The sequence below is a fragment of the Macrobrachium nipponense genome, chromosome 35 (genome assembly GCF_015104395.2).
Source record: "Macrobrachium nipponense isolate FS-2020 chromosome 35, ASM1510439v2, whole genome shotgun sequence".
Lineage (NCBI taxonomy): Eukaryota > Metazoa > Arthropoda > Malacostraca > Decapoda > Palaemonidae > Macrobrachium > Macrobrachium nipponense.
In genome coordinates this window covers 16,806,050-16,826,655 of record NC_061096.1, presented here as the reverse complement: position 1 = coordinate 16,826,655, position 20,606 = coordinate 16,806,050, and the positions used below count along the sequence as shown (strand labels likewise).

Here is a 20,606-nt window from a genome sequence, read left to right as displayed (position 1 = left end):
AACTGGACGGGACCAATTTGTTGACAAGGAAACCCTAGCCCTCTCTTACCACGGGCATTCATGCTAGGATAAGTTAGACCACCTGAACCACACACAACACTAACCTAACACACTACACTTCACAGACTGAAGAGGAAATCACCCTCTTAGACAACCGTAAAAACAACACCACTTCATTAAAATACCTAGCATGTTAGTAAGTTATTGGGGTGGAAAATCCTTTGCCCAATACTGCTCCTGAGGATACATATGGACCCAACGTTTGACAATTGTCAAACGTTGTTTTGACGTTTCTAAGGTAATGACTTGCAAACACTGAATTAGTCCTCCAAAACGTCGTTCAATGATATCTTTGAGGGCCATATTCTTTTTTAAAAGCCAACGAAGTAGCTACTGCTCTCACTTCGTGTGCCTTAACCTTAAGGATGCCGAAATTTTCTTCTTGGCATAACATATGAGATTCTTTAATTAGTTCCCTAAGGAAAAAGGCAATAGCATTTTGGTCATTGCTCTGCTAGGGTCCTTCACAGAGCACCACAGTGATTCTGAAGTTCCTCTAATCTTACTGGTTTTTATCCAAATATAGCGCAATGCCCTTACTGGACAAAGAACTATCTCTTGTTCTGTCCTACTAGATCTGAAAGACCCATAATTTCAAATGACCTTGGCCATGGATGCTGGATTCTCGTTCTTGGCTAAGAACCCCTCCTGAAAAGAGCAAACCGCTTTGTCATGTTTCCAACCAATATGTTTGCTAATTGCTTGCAGCTCACTCACCCTTTTAGCTGTGGCCAATGCCACCAAAAAGATGGTCTTTTTTGTGATATCTCTCAACGAAGCTTGATCCATCGGTTCAAACTTACTAGTTCCTAAAAATTTCAGGACCACATCGAGATTCCAGGAAGGCGCTCTGTATTGGGGCTCCTTCCTTGTTGCAAAGGAACCTTATGAGGTCTCTCAGATCTAGATTTATTTTGTAATATCTAGACCTCTATGTCTAAATACAGAAGCCAACATACTCCGATACCCTTTAATCGTCTGAGTTGACAATTTTATTTCCTTCTTTTAAGTATAAAAGGAAATCGGCAATTTGGGTCACAGAGGTACTGGATGAAGAAATCTTCCGACTCTTGCACCACTTGCGAAAGATTCCCCACCCCCCTTCGCCTGGTACAACTTAATAGTAGAGGCTCTTCTAGCTCCGGCCACCGCTCTGGCCGCCTCTCAGAAAACCCCCTCGCTCTGACAAGTCTTTCGATAGTCTGAACGCAGTCAGACCCAGAGCGAGGGTGTTCTTGTGTACCTGTTGAAGTGAGCTGTTGAGTAGATCTACTCTTGCTGGAAGTGTCCTTGGTACATCTATTGTCCATTCCAGTACCTCTGTGAACCAATCTCGGGCCGGCCAGTATGGAGCTATGAGAGTCATTCTTGTCCCTTGACTCTCCCTGAATTTCTTCAAACCTTCCCTAATATCTTGAACGGGGGAAAGGCGTAGACGTCTAGCCCCGTCCAATCTAGAAGAAAGGCGTCTACTGCGACTGCTTGACGGTCTGGGACTGGAGAGCAATACGTCGTCAATCTCTTCGTCATTGCTGTCGCAAACAAGTCTACCACTGGGTGACCCCATAATTTCCACAGACTCTGGCATACTTCTAAATGAAGCGTCCATTCTGTTGATAGAAGTTGACCTTCCCTGCTCAACAGGTCCGCTCTAACATTCTTCTCCCCTTGAATGAATCTGGTGAGAAGGGTTACGTTTCCTTCTCTGCCCAAAGAAGGATCTCCTCCGCCAACTTGCAAAGAGAGATTGAATGTGTCCCTCCTTGTTTGCGGATGTTACGCCAGAGCTGTGGTATTGTCCGCGTTGACTTGTACCACCTTGTTGCGAATCACCGCGTTTGAACTCCTTCAAGGCCAAGAAAATCGCCATCAGTTCCTTCCTGTTTATATGCCAAGGCCGTTTCCTCCTTGCTCCAACGACCTGAGACTTCTTGAAGTCGAGAGTCGCTCCCCAGACCTGCGTCCGATGCGTCTGAGAACAATACATGGTCTGGGTTCTTTTGCTGGAGAGACGCTCCCTTTTGCTAACTTCCCCGAGTTAGCCACTTTAACTCCTCTTTGATCTTGCGAGGAATTCGAAACAGGAAGGAATCTGGTTGCGATTTTCTTGGCCAGACTTGGTTCAAAAAATATTTGTAGGGGTCTCATGTGAAGCCTTCCTAGAGAAACGAACCGTTCCAGGGACGAGAGTGTCCCCAGTAAGCTCATCCACTCTCGTGCTGAACATTGTTTCTTTCTCTAGAAAGGCTTGCACTTTCCGGATGCACAGATCTTGTCTGGGAGACGGAAAAGCCCGAAAAGTCACTGAGGAGATCAGAATCCCCAAATAAACTAGTTCCTGACTGGGGTTCATATTCGAACTTTTCTAAGTTTCACCATCAACCCTAACTCTTTCGTTAATGTTACGTCATTTCTAAGTCCTCCAGACATTGCTTTCTTGATTGGGCTCTTATGAGCCAATCGTCCAGGTATAGAGACACTCTTATTCCTAGAATGTGTAGCCACTCGCCACGCTCGCCATCACTCTTGTAAAAACTTGTGGGGCTGTCGCACAGTCCAAAACAGAGGGCTTTGAACTGAAAAACCCTGTTCTGGATCACAAATCTCAGGTACTTCCTGTATCTTGCATGAATTGGATATGAAAATATGCGTCTTGAAGTCCAGGGTGACCATCCAGTCCCCTGGACTTACCGCTGCCAGTACTGAATCGGTCGTCTCCATCGTAATTTTGTTTTCTCCACAAATAAATTGAGTTGACTTACGTCCAGTACTGGTCTCCATCCCCCCGAGGATTTTGCTACTAAAAACAGCCGGTTGTAAATCCCGGAGATAAGTGATCCAGAAACAGGTTCTATTGCTCCTTTCTTGAGCATAGAAAGAACTTGTTCTTGTAGTGCTTCTTGTTTCCCCTGGATCGCTGTAGTGAGCTCCCAGCTCTCTTGGCGATGTCGCAAGAGGCGGTCTCTTTAGAAAAGGGATCTTGTAACCTTCTTTGGCCACCTTGATTACCCAAGGATCTGCTCCCTTTTCTTGCCAAATCTCCCAAAACTTCTGGAGTCTGGCACCTATGAGTCTGAAGGACTTGCTGTTCATTGTTTAGTACTGGGTTTCGAACCCCTCTTGGACGGAGCTCTTCTGCTCTGAAGGCCGGACGAGAAAAGGACTTGCCTCGAAAGGGCTGACTAGCTTGCCTTGATTCCTTAGGAGTCTTCTTAACTACCTTGTTGGGTAAAAAATTTCCTTACCGAGGAAGTTAACAGATCCTGGCGTCGCCTTCTGAGTTAGGGAAAGCGAAAATATCCTTGATAATATCCGCAGGAAACAATGCTCCGAAGTGGGGAAAAAGCAATTCGATTTCTGGGCGTTAGAAACGCCCTTAGCAGCAAAAGAGCATAGGAGTGACCTTTCTTTAAAACTCCTGCGGTGAAAAAGAGATGCCAATTCATTCGCTCCATCCCTTAAGGCTTTGTCCATGCTGACATAATACTGCTTGGGAGTTGAGAAGCCGTTGCTTCATTATCTTCCACTGTTCGTCCCAGAGCTCCCAAGGACCAATCCGAAAATTAAAAACCTCGAAGGTCCGGAAAATCCCTTTTCAAGAGATGATCTAATTCTGATGGAGACCACCACACTTTGGCCGAATTCAAGGCATGTCTGCGGGAACTGTCACAATGTTGGAAAAATCCCCCTGGGAGGAGGCAGGCACTCCCAGGCCGAGATTTCCCCTGTCGCATACCAAATTCCGGACTTCGATGCCAATTTGGCAGGAGGGAAGAGAACACAGTCTTGCCCGCTTCCCTCTTGTTTTCCTTCAACCACGTATCATTCTTTGAAGAGCCTTCTTAGCCGTAATCGAAAACTTCATCTTCAAAAACGAGGACTTCTTCGGAGTTTTATTCTTGGAGAATTGAGAAAGGGGTGATGTCGGAGCTGCAGGCTGAAAATCCCTCCAAAAAGTGAAAGAAGGCAATTCGTCAATTTCTTATAATCTGAAGAAGGTGCTTCATCTTCTTTTTTCTTCCTCAGATTCTAAAGTCTTCTATTTCCTCTTCTGCCGAAGACACATCCTGTAAACCCAGGTCTTGCTGCAGAAAATCTTCTCCAACCTCACGTGAAGAAACCTGCTCCTGCCGCCTGCGTCCTGCGTCCTTCTGAGCTCCGAGGTGCGTCCTGCGTCCTGTTCCGGAAGCTTGCGTCCTGCGTCCTGCTCCGAAAACTTGCGTCCTGCTTCCTGTTCTCTTAACTTGCGTTCCTGCGTCCTGCTCCCGTAACTTGCGTCCTACCGACCCGACTCCGAAGCTTGACGAGAAGGCGGCCAACCATCATGCGTCTCTTAGACGACTTGACTGGGAGAGATGCGTCCTTACGCCTTGTAGGAGGAAGTTCCGATGTTCCCCACGATTTAACCAATCGGCTAACCTTCCTTGCATCTCTTCAAGGAAGTTCCTAGTCTCTGCTTCCTGGCGTGAAGTCTGAGCAAGCGGAGAACAAAGACGAGACGGATCCTCAACACGAGAAACTCGATCTTGAGTTCTACGATAAGGGGAAGATATCGGAGAGACTGCTCCGTATTCCGAAGGAGAGCTCCTATCCCGAGAAACGTCGTACACATGAGGTCTTGCGTCTTGTCCTTGACTTAAAGGATCTCCTCCTTTTAATCGGAACCACCTCTTCCTCATCACTAGAAGAGAAAATCTCGGGACTACTCCACTGTTCTTGCGGGTAACGCTCATCTTGAGAAGACGTAGGTCTATGCGTCCTCTTCAGAGGACGCGAAACTTCCGCATAACGTCCATACCTGCCTGACGCAGCACTATCTGTCGAGGAAAGACACTTCCCAGTGTCGCCTTTCTATGGCGCACTGCTGCAGCCTGGGACGCAACAGGACTGCCTGAAGGGACGACTGATCGTAAGGGAACCCCTCTCGCCTCCCTTCGACTGTCGACATGCCTTCCTTCCCCTTGGGTCTGGGAGCTTGGCAGAGGTCTAGGTCTAGGAGCACGAGTGAGACGATCAGCCGCCCCCTCCACTACACTGACACTTTCAATCGTCCCACTTTGTCTGTAAGACGCTGAATCTGATCGCCCATTGACGCAAAGGGCGGCAAACACTTTCACAATATTAGTATCCTCAGAAACAGCAGCGGGCGCGAGGAGAGACCTGAGGAGAAGGATTAACAACTTCTACTTGGGAAGAAGGGGGAGAAATAACAGAATTATTCAAGGCCTACTAGAAGAACCTGACCTCTCACTCCGAGACACCGATCTTCTTACTCTATCCTTTTCAAGTCTCTCAACATATTTGGTGAAAGTCTTCCATTCTTTCTCATTTAAACTTTCACATCATTACATCTATTGTCCCAAGTACACAAAACCTCTCTACACTCTTACATAGTGTGTGAGGGTCTACCGAAGCTTTCGGTAGTCTCACCTTACACCCTTCTTTCATACACACTCGAAATACTATACCAGAATCAGACATTCTAATAACTTCCAATCGCGATTGCCAATCCAACTTTCCAATACGATACCCAATAAACCATCCAAGTACAGCGAAAGTCAGCTAACGAGTTTCGAATTCTAGCAGGGAACCACAACGATGTTTGCCGGTTCAGTGGCAGAAAAAAAATCTGACGAAAATGGGAATGATTCCGAGCACCAGCGCCCACGGGAGCGGGGTGGCGATCACCTGAACTACCAAGTGATCTAGCGGTTGCCCGAGTTTTGAAAATTCTGCCATGCGAACAGAGAATAACTAGCTATAAATATACCTGCCGGTAAGTGTCATACATGAAAATCACAATTTTTGAAAGTAAATTGTATTTTCCTAACTATATAAACCTGAGGTCCTTTACAATAGGAATTACTTAAAGTATACCCTGGACACGGCCACTGAAATCTTTCAAACAAGGTAGTTCGGTAGTTAACAACCGGTCCAGTAGTTGGGAGTCCCTCCTGACCAGATGTAAACATTCCAATTTGCTTCAGGCTCAAGTAGCAAATCGAGGGGTGGCATGAGATTGGCAGTTAGTGTAAAGGACCTCAGGTTTGTAGAGTTCAATATACAAACCCTCAGTCCTTTATAATAGGAAGACTCACTGATTAGTGAGAGGAATCGGAGGGAGTCTCTATGAACCGACAGGTGTTTTCAGCACACCTGAGATTTTCTTCCCGGTCGTAAGAGTGAGGAAGGAAATCCAGCCACTGGCATCTGATCGGAGTTACGAACTGCGAGATCAGAGTCAGTCTTCTGGGTTACTCATAAGGGAGGAGTATGTGCATATCTCCCTTATGAGAAAGCAAAGAACCACAATGTCAGAAACACTAAGGCAAATATGTACAAGCATTGGGTTTGTCTTATGTCATAGTTCGCTTCCCTGCCTTATAAAGGGAAGGGGAGGATATTGCTTCTAATCTAGTCAAAGAAAATACATAGGTCACTCTAGTGTCTTACCTTCATTGGCCGCCAGACCCAAGTAATGGTCCATATAATCTCTGTCTGAAGGAAAAGAGTAGGATGATAGAGATGAAGGAGAGCCAGTCACTCCACAGACATTATCATTCACACTGTACAATGAGGCAAGATGCAACTTTGTCCTGTTACAGGATCTGGGTAAACTACAAAATTTGTTGAGCAGCCCCCCCTTGTCCCAAAGATAATGTGTCCAAGGGCTTCTGGGGCAATATCCTAAAGGAAATGAGAAGTGAAGGTGGTCTGGCATGTCCAGACCATAGCCTTCAAAACCTGTTAAACCAACAGGTTCTTATGGAATGTGAGGATGGGGAAATGCTCCTGACCTCATGAGCTCTTGGACGAAGTGTACAGGTTTTGTCTCCACCAGCAGCAGAGTACGTCTTCCTGATCGTCTCACTAAGCCCAGCAAGAAATAGTGTTCTTGGACACTTTCTTGAGATCTGTGGTGCTAACAAAGAGTCGTCGACACTCAGGCCGGAGATGTTGAGTCTTCTTCAGACAGTGTCTAAGCGCTCTAACAGGACAAAGCAGTATCTCGTCTAGATCACCAACAAAGTCACACAGGGAGGGGATGGTGAAAGACTCGAACCTAGCATCAGGGACCAAAGGGTTCTGAGTCTTCACTACGAAATCTGGGACAAAATCGTGTATAACCAATCCTCATCCCTTTGGGTGTTTTACGTTGAAGGAAAGATCATGAAGTTCGCCAACTCTCTTTGCTGATGCCAGGTTTAGCAAGAAAACTGTCAAGGGTAAGAGTCTGATGACTCTCTACGGGGCTCATATGGTGCACAAGTCAGGCTCTGCAACACGAGAGTCACATCCCACACAGGAGTCCTGAGATCCCTGGGTGGGCAAGACTTTTCGAAGCTCCTCATGAGTAATAATATCTCGAAGGAGGAAGAGATATCAATACCCTTCAGCTTCACTTCAAGACTAGGCCTACTGTGGCCCTATAGCCTTTTACAGCTGAGACGGAGAGGCGCTTCTCTCAGCAAAGGAAGATGAGAAAGTCCGCAACCTGCTGAAGAGTGGCTCCGACTGGAGAGATAGGTACCACGTACATGACACTAACCACAGAAGACAGCCCCGAAGGCATTGTCCAGTGACAAAACTCCAGGATAACAGCGACAAAATATTAAGAATTTTAGCAGGGGAACAGTACACAAACTAAAGGACCAATATCACAGCATGCTACGAGTTACAGGTACAATTCCAAGGTTAGGACAGCCAACACAAAGAGATATCCAACCATCTACTGCTGTAATTAACTGTCACCACTCTTAGCCTGCAATAGAAAGAAAATATGATTAAGAAAATAAGGATATTCCTCTTGCATCCAAGGGTACCACCCTCCAAAGTGAGAGGAGATCCTTCAAACATTAACACTACACGCCCCCTCCCCTGCAGTTCTTCTTCCAATAAGCTAGTAAAATACAGATGATGTAGGGAGGTTATACATAATCAATTGCAGCAATTGTGGAAACAAATATGTGGGGGAATCAGGAAGGGGAATAAGGACTAAAATCCAAGAACCCAGAAGGGCAGTATACAGCTTAGCTCTTAGGGGAGTGCTATAGCTATGCATTGTTGGGAAAATGACCACAGGATGGATTTCAAAAACAGTAGGCTTATATATATATAAGCAATAAAATCAGTCATACGAGGGTAATAGAAGGAGCACTCATCAGAGAGATTAAAGTAATAGAAGGAAACAAAGGTTTCACCTCAGAAGATCCCATAAGCCGAGCTTTGATATTAAAAGAAGCTAAGATTGATCCTGCTGACCTGGAGATTAGGTTTTCTGCCCAACAGACTTTTGGTGACCACTCCCTTACCACAAGGGTTAATCCCATTGACCATCAGCTCAGGATATCAGAGCGACAAGAGGGGATTAGCAACTCTCAAGGAAACCAGAACAGCCATCACATAAATGACAGCTCAACAAGAAGTTCCAGAAGACTGCTGAGCCTTGACCCAGGCTGACAACCTACACACCTCTTGAAAATGGGCCACAGACAGGGCCTGAAAGTACTCGAGTGTGGAGTAAAATTAAATGTAAATTATTTAGAAGTAAACACGTTATACACAGTGATTTTCTGGGTTTCTTTTTCTATCTTCTTTATTTTATTTAATTGTGTGACTTCGTTATGACTGACGTATGAAGTTTGCCTAATGATGCAAAGAAAACTTTTACTCTGACAGAAAAAGAAAATGGCATCCCATGAATTAGGGGTAACTTTAATATATGTACAAAAATGGATACATATGTACATATAGTAGTTACTGTGACTATTTTTATGCCAACCAGTTATTCCTTTTTTAAGGGTAATGTAATAAACTAACTTTTAAATCACATTACAGTAACTTAAATTTCATTTAAAAGTTAGCCTAATACTTAGGGAGCATGATTAGGGTCATCTTTAGTGTTCAATCTCTAGAAGTAAGCATTTATTAGCAATTTCAGAGACCGTGCCAAACTTACGTGAAACTTCCCCTTGCGCGAAAGGGGGGTCAGGAACCTAACCTTGCGTAAGTTCGGGGTATTACTGTATACATATTTATTCAAAAAATGAAATTAAAGATCTCACCGGGAAAATGATTAACGGTTAGTCAGCAAGAGCTCACAAAAATGCATCTTCATCAGAAGATGGCCGAAAGCATAGTGGAGCGTTTACATCCAGGCAGGCGGGCCTACCCGCATACCAGACGGTAGTTACTGCCTAACCACCTTGTTCAAGAATTTAACAGACATAAATCCAGCTACGATGAAAGTAATTCCTTATGTAAAGGACCAAGGGTTTGTATATCATGTAAAAACGAATCTAGCTACTATATATTAAACAAAAGCCCAACAAATTAGAACCTTTTATAATCTAAATAAATGAGTCTGCTAACTGTTTCTAGCCAATATAGTATAAATTAAAACTCAGAATAAAAGTAGCTAAATACTGGTGATTTCAGATTCCTCGTCACCCCATGAATTCAAGTAAGCACTACTTACCTAAATTGTTACAAGTCTTCTAATGGTAGCCATAATATAAGCCAAACTATATCCAAGTAATAAAGGGATTAAATACCTAATAATTATACTTGATGTTCTTTTTCAGTAAAATTTATATGAACTTTCTACTTTGGAACCTTTAATATACAATAGTAACCAGAGAACAAGAATGATTTTAGTAACAATATACCTATATTCCCTCATATAACAGTAATATGGAGGTAACAGGTATCGGTATCGGCTTTGAAAGTTGGTATCGGTCAAAAATTTGGAATAGGTACATCCCTAATTGACAATAAAAGGCTTGAAAGGTGTAACACAAGGTAAACCTTGCAGTTGCACAATGAATTCATTGTCATTAGAGGATGGAAACTACCTAAGATGAAAGAAAGAGAAGCCGCTATGAAAGGAGGTACAGTATAAGAAGCAAAAGGGGTTACAGCTAGAGGCCAAAGGAATGATACAAAAAACATTAGGCTAGCCTAAGTAATACCTACTACAGCGCACTGTATGAGGTACACTGGCGTCACTAACCCAAACGGGGGCAGGATGGCCAGCATAAAACAGCAAACACTAGGTACTATCAGTGCTGAGGTTACCTAATTACCTAGGTACAGTCGATCAAAAAACAAAAAAAAAACAAAAGGTACCTTCCTAAATTCTTGATAAGCAATCAAAATAGTACTACTCAACCTAGCTAGCCCAGTGAGAGAACGTTTACCCTACAACCTAGCCTTAGTAACTTAAATAGCATTAAGATCGAGGATTTTAATTATCAGTATTGTAAAATACTTACGATCTAGGTCGTCTAATTCTCATAACTATAAGATGTGTCTGGGAATGGCATCAAATGGCAATCGCATTAGGTAGGTATCGTATATGCAATCAAGTCAGGTCAGGCTCAGAGACGAAACTCGAAGTGTACAAAATTTACAACGGCTCCTCATTCCGATGAGGGCGTGTATATGTGTTTTTTTACACATATTTTATCTCTTCTTTACTAAAGACAGCATAGTATTTATTTTACCTTCTCCATATTTTCTTTTCCTTGGATTTCAATTGTACTCTCTTTTCTCTTCTGTGGTGAAATAACTAAAAATCGACAAAATCTTCCGTGCAACAACCCAAATAGCAGCTATAACTTCTCATCCTGTATATTTGTTTAAATTTTTCATTACTTTGTTTTCACCACTGTTCTAGAATAACACCAGCGAAGGAAATGTCGCTCTCTTTTTCCATTTCTTGTAAATATCTTGGTTCTCTATTTTCTAGCCCTTTTCTCCATGTTTCATTATTCCACTAAACTTTTTGCCTGTTATTACCATCTTTATAATTTCACAAATTCTTTTATTAAAGTCTAGCTTTTCCATGTACTTCCTTTTCATTGAGTTTTACCAGTTTACTTTTCTTCCTATATGTCTCTGGTCAACTTCGTCAGTAGTGTCTCATTTTTTTTTCTTATCTGTGATGGTACCGTTTGTGTAATGAAGCTTCTCATTCAACAGCCTTGTTTTCATTAATATCCCTTTTCCTCCACCCCCCCTCCCCACCCCCGCTATAATAGAACCATACACCCTCATTTCTTGTGTACTCCATTCTTAATATCTAAATATTAAATATAGTATTAGTTCAACACGTGATTTAGCAAAACTTTTCCCTATTACTGAATGTGTTAGGTTAACGCACTCTTTTTATCAATCACTTCCATTTTAAGGATTTTTAATATATTCTTTTCTTTGTCGTTTAGGTAATGTCCAAATAAGATATATTCTCCTTGGCTTTATTCCTTCTCATTCCTATATAGACCCTTTCCATTTATTTATCACTCAAATTTTTATCTTATACCTTCATATTTAATCAGTCTTTATCTCTTTCTTTTATACTCTTCAACTACTGTCATCTACTGCCTAATGTTCTTGTTTTCATTTCTGAAATCTATATTTGCCTTCTTCGTGAGCACACTTCTGCACATGTGCTCCAAAATTCTTCTGTGTCGTAGTCTTCTAGTTTTCTTTAAAAGGAAACTATTGAGCCGACTTTGTATGACCGTCTGCACTTTTCTCTGTCCGACTTCAGAGCTTAAAAACTACTGAGGCTAGAGGGATGCAAATTGCTATGTTAATCCTCCACCCTCCAATCATCAAACATGCCAAACTGCAGTCCTCTAGCCCCAGTAATTTAAGGTTAAAGCTAACCATAATCGTGCATCTGGCAATGATATGGGACAGGCCACCACCGACCGTGGTTAAAGTTTCGTGGGCCGTGGTTCATACAACATCATTACGAAACCACCGAGAGATGGATATATTTTTAGTGGCCTAGATTATATGCTGTAGCCGCTGTACGGAAAACTCGATTGTGCCGAGGAAACTTCTGAGTATTTATTTTTTTTATTTGTTTTACTATTCCTTTCACTTATCTTCATTATGTATATTGCTGTCACACTTCCTAAGTACTTTCTCTTCTCCATAAAATATTAAACGTGTAGAGGATTATTTCCCAGAAATTCAATGGCTTAAATATTCGGGTAAACAATGACGTGCAATCAATAGTGTATTCTACCTAGATTCGCTATTCACAAAGGTCCCAGTTAACGACGTCCTAAATTTCCTAAGGGATAAATTATCCCCTTTCAAAGACCACTTTCCTTTGGGGGCTATGTATAATCAAATGAAACAAGCTGTGTGTTACCAACAACGTGCTCTCTTTTAACGACAATTTTTGCTAAGATTCGGATGTAGCATAAGCAGCCTGCGATCTCCGCTTGAAGTTATTAATCCCTATATGGAATCCTTTGAGACTGAAATTTTGACCTCTCTCAAACTCAAGTGCATAATTTGGCTACGTTATGTCAATAACATTTTCACGTTCTGAGATAGTGGCTGGAGAGATTTTGACTTTTTCAACAGACTCAATTCACTAGTTCCCAAGTATAAAATTGTAATCGAAGTGGAAAAAAAGATGAAAAATTTGATATAATGCTAATGAGGGAATCATCGAAATACAACGTCTCCGTGTATTTAAACCAACATTCTCTGTTTCTGATATTTATTGTCTCACTAACATGATATCTCGTTAAAGATTGGGGTACCATGTAATTTTTTCTCAGAGGACTACGAATCTGTTCTAACGGTCACTTAGACAAAGAATTTGATGCGTGTATAGACAACTCACCCATCTGAATACGATAAGGTGTGGGGTACAGTTCCCTTCCACTGCATGTCGTAGGAAAAGTCACAACGAAAACGAACAAAATCTAGTTTCGAAGAGATTTTGTCTACAAAATATAACTCCCGTACTTCGAGGATATTAAGAGCTAATTATAAACATCGAACCTGAAAACCGTTATGTTTACTTTGGTGTCCAAGAATAAAAGAAAGTGAAAAAAATCTAGCGTTCTTGTCTATGATTAAGTCACGGTTTATAGTCCAAAAGCTCTAGGTATTTGGACTTTGCAACGGTCTAGCCAGCCACGATATGCCAGCACCGAGCACAGAGCAGCCTGTAAGATGTACAAGGTTCCATCTGGGTAGGACCTGCATCTGAGATGGTGAAAACGTTTGAGGGACAATCTGGCCGTTCACTATCGCACACTCCCTTATTCTATATACCTTGATCGCACAGATTAGCAGCGCACGATCTGTTAGGTGCGACCTAGAAAATTCGGGATCTTTCGTCCTTCTTAGATATTTTGGTCATCGTGTTAACTGGAGAGAGTCATCTTTAACTGGAATCGGCCATCATAAGCCAAACAAACAACAAGAACTTGTCAGAAGGGCATTGAAAGGCAGACATCGTGGACAACACCCTCTGACTCCTCAACCAGACCGATCGCCAGATAGCCACCGCTAAGGTTCAGAGATTATATCTGCAATCCATCTCCAAGAATAGCACACGAGTAATCTTCTAGAGAAAAACAAATCTGGTTGAAACATTAATATTGATTTTGTAGCACCTTCGGTTCTCACAGTTTTCAACGAGATGAGGACTCATGTGTAGGTGCCGATGTATTGTGGCTAACTGAAATATTTTTGCTTCTTTTATGGGTCTTTTCAAGGGACATATTCCTCTTTTATAGCTTACAATAAGCAGTATATATATATATATATATATATATATATATATATATATGTGTGTGTGTGTGTGTGTGTGTGTGTGTGTGTGTGTGTGTGTGTGTGTGTGTGTGTGTGTGTGTGCGTGTGTGTGTGTGTGTTTACTAGTTTTATATTGGATAATTCCTGGCAAAAAGCACAGGATTTTCCTGTCTCAAAAGTACAGTATTACATTTATTTCAATAAGTTATTGTGTACGTATATATATATATATATATATATATATATATATATATATATATATATATATATATATATATATATTATATTATTATTCTTTGAAAAAATTTAAATGTAATTTAGAGGTTCTTCAAGTTTCAGTGAATTCCGTCTACACACCACTCCTGACAAAATGGCCACACCCCTCCCCTCATCCCCAATATTTTTGGCTACGCCCTTGGATGGCTTGGACATGTCCCTCGGACAACCCCTGGGAGAGTAATACGTGATAAGAGTCAGCTGGATTCCTGCGGGCGCCAAAAGAGTTGAGAGTCCCAGATTTAGAGGATTATTATGAGAGGGGAAGCTAGAGTTGAATAGTAAAGATTACTGGAAGGTAAAGCATGAGACAGAAATGAGAAGCACTATTTCAGAGTTCTTTTACGTCACGCAGCGTCGGAGGCGATGATGATGGTAATCCTGTCATTTGGAAATTAAATATTTTATCGTTTACACGATTTTGAAGTAAACGACAAAAATGTATAGGCTACCAATCACGGAAGTCAGTGTGACGTATGATTAAATGTAGAAGATTGTACGCAGCTTAATGATGAATAATGTTTTTTATAAGAATATACCACTCTTAAGACGAAACAATTTATTAGAGAGAGGAGAGAGAGAGAGAGAGAGAGAGAGAGAGAATAATGGTGAGGTGTTGGCAACGCTGCTTCTGCTACAATGGGCAAGTTGTCTCCGAAGGTTGCGAGTGAAAGTCTGGATGTTAAAAGATACAATACGTTTAGCGTAGGCTGATAATCTCCATTGGGATTACACATTTTAGACGATCAATAAATTCAGTTAACACCAGCTTTAGCTCTATGCTTTTGCATGATTGTCTCAAAGTTATTATAAAAATTTTTCTATTTTATGTCACATATACTACCTAAATAGATTACTTGTTCCACAGTAGGATACAAGTAATTTCATAAATACAGCAGAATGAAAAGCAGTATAGTAAGGTTTTCTTAAGCTTGTTAAATCAGACCCTTTTCCCACTTTGGTTGCCTTCCACGTTGATCTGAAAAACCATATGTAGATTCATGATGAAGATTCTTTAAAAAGGACATCCCGTCAGCACCATATCGGGCTTTCCATATAACATACAAGGAGTGATTATAATTGTATCTTTCCGGAAGGTTGGGTTACCATACACTTCACGGTGAGGTAAGCTTACCCCTACAGTATTTGTACCGCCACAATTCTTTTTATATGACAAGAATTGGCAGTAAATAGTCAATAGTGAAGCTGTGATGTCTTAGCAGATTGTACATACACAGTATTGCAAAATAACACGAATCGTATACTGCTGAGTACTGACAACTGATGAGTCTTGGGCACCACAGCGACTATCATTTGGATGTCACTGCTGCCGGCGACAGAAAACGCGCGGCAAATGTTCGTCGTTTTTATGTTTGCTAAGTCACTGTAAGCGTTTAAATGTCAACTTGTGCAAGCGCAGTATTCATGATATTATGAAGTAACAGCGTTGTCATTTTCATCCAAATATTTTATTGACAGTTCGATATTATTTTTCATGAAACCGTTTCCTTTCTTGGGAAGAGGAAGCTGAACGCACCACAACTGGTGATTCACTCTTCTCCCGTGTCAGCGAGTCGGCGACTCGGCGTTAACTTTAGCCTAGTCTGTAGGGAGCTGTTGTAGGAGTAAGGTGTGGTTAGTGTTGCTGCTGATAAGGGCGGTCAGGTGCTTATTACTCATCACAGTGCGATTTGGTGGACATAGATTTAATTTGGACCTGGTAGGATTTGAGGATGTGAGCTGTCGTCGCAATAATACAAGTAAGGGTGAATCAGTAACGTTAATATTGTATAGTAGTGTAAGTTTAGGCCTATGTAAACTTTAGTGTAGTGGTATATGCTAGCCTAACTTTACCTTTTCGGAAATGGTACTGTTCTCATACGAGGTATATTTTTCCCCGGTCAAGAAAATTAATATACATCCCATGTGAGGCTTAATTATTTACTGATTTGGACTGAAAATACTATCAACAATAACAATGGAGATGCACAAAATATGGTAAATAATGGAATTCACAGCAGCTTATGGAATAACTAACAAGATTTTGGTCTTGAACTAGGTAGATATGGTATAAAGAGAGTTAAACGGAGACCTGTAATTTAAATACAAACAATTTCTACTGTGATCAAAATTGGTAGCAGACAGGGTGACATTACGGTAATTCTTCATACCATACTTTATATATATATATATATATATATATATATATATAATATATATATATATATATGTGTGTGTGTGTGTGTGTGTGTGTGTGTGTGTGTGTTTCGTTGTTTGGGCTCTACTTTGTTCGATTTTCTACAAATACCCAGTCACACTTGAGTAGACACTCAAGTTACCGGTAAAATTACGAACAATTAGCCTACATAACGTAGTACTGTGACGTTCAAAGCTTCTCTATCATGTGCAAATATGTGGAAAAAAATCCCATATATAATATATAATATATATTATATATATAATATATATATATATATATAGATATATATATATATATATATATATATATTATATATCTATTATATATATATATATATATATATAAAGTGAATGATTATGGAAACTTATAGTTCCCTTGCTCGGCATATAATGTAAAGTCCTTTATTACTGCTGGCATTTCGATTCACTCTCCGGTACTTGTAACGGTATTCAGAGAGCTTTACTTCCGAGAAAACCTTTGAGAATAAAATAACAATGGAAGCAAAAAATAGGAAATCCATCCTCCAGAGAAAATTCACTTAGCAACAACTTTTTGCTCTCTCATAGTTGTGTGGGATATGAACCAAATCATCTAACATTGTAGGCCTAGCCCGCTAAGGTGGAGAGGACCGTCCGTAATAATTAACGTATACAAACCAGATATAAATGGAATTATTTAATGATTGAAGTGACATATTCTAGGGCTGTCGTTTTTTTACCGTAGTGAAATTTGCCAGTTTGACATAAAAGCTTCCGTGGGCGAACAGGATTTTTCTTACAGTGGAACCACGGCCAAATCAAGAAGGCGTGTTTCTTCATATTGTTAGTATTCTAATAACTTACAGTCGTGATCTGTTCAACGCTAAGGCTTCCTAAGCACGTCACTGAGTTTCGTTGTAATTCTGAGGGAGTACATGGGCTGTGTTGGCGCATATGATTCTGTCCACGTGACTTCAGGATTAAGAGACAGACGTTTACTGGTGAAAGCTGAAAGAAACAAGATATAAACAAGAACATATTAAATGCTCCTTTGATATGTCGTATTCTCCCACAGTTGATTAGGTAATTGCTGTTTCGTTCATTTTGTCTGGTCTAGATTTCTGGGAAAGAATCTTGGTTTATCTAGTTCTTACCACACCGCAGTCAAGCACATTAAGCATGAAAGATTAATGTTATCCGTTGGTTGAAGTTTTGTCATCATTAGCCGGATTCTGCCATGGATAAAATGCGGTCACTTAGATATTTGTTTAATTGTTAAGGTAAAAGCTGGTTTCATATAATGCTATACTATAACATAAGCAAGCCGCGAACTGTACGATGTGCACTAAGAACAGGAAATGTAATGGTATCCCATTTGGGCCTTAGTAACTGGTAGACATCAGTACCGGGTTTTAACTTTGTATGCAACACATTTTTACCCTGTTGCTCAATGTAGACCAGTCAGCCAGAGCGAAGGATGTTACCCACCCTCGGTTAATTGCGAGAATAGGATTGCAGAGGAAAAAGATTATGCGAGTTCTAGTATTTCTTCAGAAGCGTTTCAAATCTAATCTGTTTAATCAAGACAAATTTAAATCGAGATTCTTTTGAAGGCCTTATTCGGGGCTCTCTTGTGAACATGCTTTTTATTTTATTCTTGTGCCGAATCATACAACTTTTGTTTCAGTTTACTGTTCTGTGTCCTTCAGTCAGTTCATGACGAGCTTTCATCCCTGTTGTGCGTGTCCTTCCGCCAGAGGAACCGGTATTGAAATAGAAACTTCTTTGGTGGTCAACCAAGGTAACTTTAGTGTCAAAGCCCTGCTGATGCTGTCACGTCACGGATATATATATATATAGTATATATATATATATATATATATATATATATATATATATATATATATGTGTGTGTGTGTGTGTGTGGTGTGTGCGCACGCGCGCGTGCATAATAATATTTATTAAAACTGCTTGTCTATATCGCATATTATGCTAATTTTTCAACGTCGTCTTAAAAAAATACAACCATGTAAGTGTAGAAATAAGTTTTTGATTATCTAATAAAACTTGCGGTAAGGCGTTGGTAAATGTGGTAAATGGGGATATTAAAACGAAAGAAACTTCAATTACATCTGCTTTTGAAATTTGTCATTCATAGTAAGCCGATGGGATAGATAGATAACACAATTTCGTGTATGGCTCAGTCTCGAGAAAAAATAAATAAATAAACAAATGGGATAGACTCGTTTGTGATGATGTCAGTGAGAGGAAGCAGTAATGATTCCAGAACTTGCCAGTGGCGGGAGAAGGAAGTCGCGATATACAGCACTCAGAAGATCACCGTCGCTGAGATGTGGCACGATGATCGCTTTCTAACTTTAGCTATAAGTTATTTGCAAATGGTTGAGAGTTCTCTTACAGCTTTGATGTCTTAAAGTGGAAAGATAACCATGTAAAACACGCTTAAGTTTTATATATTTCCAATTAGACAAATGGGCACTAGTGCGCGCAAGCTCAATTTTGAGCGAAATTGCTAATAAACGGAAATGTTGGCCAAGGTAGGCAACAGATGCTCCTGTCGTCGGACTCGCAAGCTTCAAAGGTACAATGTGAAACTACCAGTTTCCACCTTCTTTCAGGAAGCGATGACGTCAGTATGTGACTCAAACGCAATGACCTCACCGCCATATTTTAACATTATGGTTGCTATTTTTTACGTAATGATAAAACTATCAGTTTTTTTTTTATTATACGATCAGCAATCCTTGTGATAATATGTATTACTGTTAATAAGAAACTGGTGTTGAAACCGTAGCAACCTTTGCTCGTTTCGTATTAAATGAATAATTCGATGTTAGATGGAGATGCAAGAACCGCAGTGACATCCACAAACCTTTAAAGAGATATTATCTTCACGGTCGGCCTACGAATGTCAAGAGTTAATATTGTAGCCAAGGATGTAACCAAAGCGGAAACGAATGAAATTCTTCTCTCGTTTCTACTCAGAAATTCTGATAGCTCACACTACAATCTGGGCAATCCTTATTTTCTAAAATCTCCGAGAACTAGGCGCTTCAGACGAAAAATGCCAGTAAAAATCCTTCCATTTCCTCTTCATGGAAGAAGTGAGAGACAGAGCAAGGTCATCATCATCAGCGAGTTGTCTCAGTCCTCGGCCGCGGCTTTCCCTAGGTTATAGTGTTCAGCTCAAACGTAAGCGAAAGAATTCATATTGTGCAGCTCTTGTGGAGTCTTTTGGGAGCGCATGTGCTCCCCCTCGGAAACGAAAGTCCTGTATGGTAGTGGATATTCAGCACGAGACGTAAGTGATAAAAATTACCGTCTATTTTTGTGCAGTTTTTGTCTGAGGGCGTTCAGCAAGGCATGCGGTCCCCTCACGGAAACGAACATGAATTAGCAGCACAAGTTTTTATGTCCGGCGCGAATCACATGTACGTGCTAGCTGTGAGGTGGCTGCTTGATCATTTTTCAGATGTACGTGTACGGTTTTATCCTTTTTTCTTTGGACTTTCAGGTAGAATAACTGACAATTTAGTTGATAGGATTATAGTTTCGTAATTGGAAACGCCGTAAGATCATGATAAAGAAACAAAGCCATAGAGAGCCAGCCAGGTCACTATGTCACTAAGGCGGTGCGCACCCTCCTTCACGAGAGCTGATATACCAGTATATATATATATATATATATATATAGATATTATATATATAGATATATAATGTATATATTATATATATATAGATATTTGTGTGTGTGTGTGTGTGTGTGTTTTTATTATAATATATATATATATATATATATATATATATATGTGTGTGTGTGTGTGTGTGTGTGTGTATGTATGTATGTATATATATGGTTCAGCCTGCAAAAACTATTGACGGAAATGCTTTCCTACTTCATGATAAATGTATTGTGAAGCGCACCTTGGCCTGGAAAACCCGTATTCCTATTAAAACAGGGTTGATTTTCTTTTGAAACAGAATATCCGCCAAAATATGTGTAGAGTTCTCGGAATGTCCCTTTCTCTTCAAAAATGTGTCCTGGCTGTTAATGTTGTTTTTAGTTATAATGCTAACAAAAGAGGAGTGATTTGTTTTGTTGGGTTCATCCTGCAGTTTTTACCTAGGATAGAAATTTGGAAAACAGGTAAAATATTCAGACTGAATTTGAAAGATTTACCCCAAATATTCGACAACAACTCAACCAGATAATGTGATCTTTCATTGAAAACACCCAGAGTCTCATAAAAAGTTTAGCAGTAATGAATAATTTAATTTGTACTTTATACATGAGATCCACATTAAAGTGAAATGTCTGGAATAGTTCCAGACCTGCAACGCAACCAGTCTAAAATGCAGGGAAGGAAAGTGTTAAATGGAAGATGTCATCGCATTTAAATCGCAAGGTAACTGCGGCAACATTCAAATTAGCCTCTCGCGTAGCACAGGGCCGGGAACGAAGGTTATCATTCACATTCTCATGACGTCTTCATTTGATT

The 20,606-nt window shown here is 40.6% G+C and overlaps 1 protein-coding gene and 1 long non-coding RNA gene across 2 annotated transcripts in view; one reads left to right on the top strand and one right to left on the bottom strand.

Annotated features, from left to right (window-relative positions):
- The window catches only part of LOC135208443 (uncharacterized), a 100,398-nt gene extending 89,907 nt beyond the window's left edge, over positions 1-10,491 (bottom strand). Inside the window, exon 1 of the long non-coding RNA XR_010313164.1 lies at positions 10,335-10,491. This is a non-coding gene — a long non-coding RNA (uncharacterized LOC135208443). The remainder of the gene's footprint in view (positions 1-10,334) is intronic.
- A 5,010-nt stretch (positions 10,492-15,501) lies between these two features.
- LOC135208441 (dentin sialophosphoprotein-like) overlaps positions 15,502-20,606 on the top strand; it is a 65,904-nt gene continuing 60,799 nt past the window's right edge. Inside the window, exon 1 of the mRNA XM_064240627.1 lies at positions 15,502-15,668. The gene's annotated coding sequence lies outside the window, so the exon portion shown is untranslated. The remainder of the gene's footprint in view (positions 15,669-20,606) is intronic.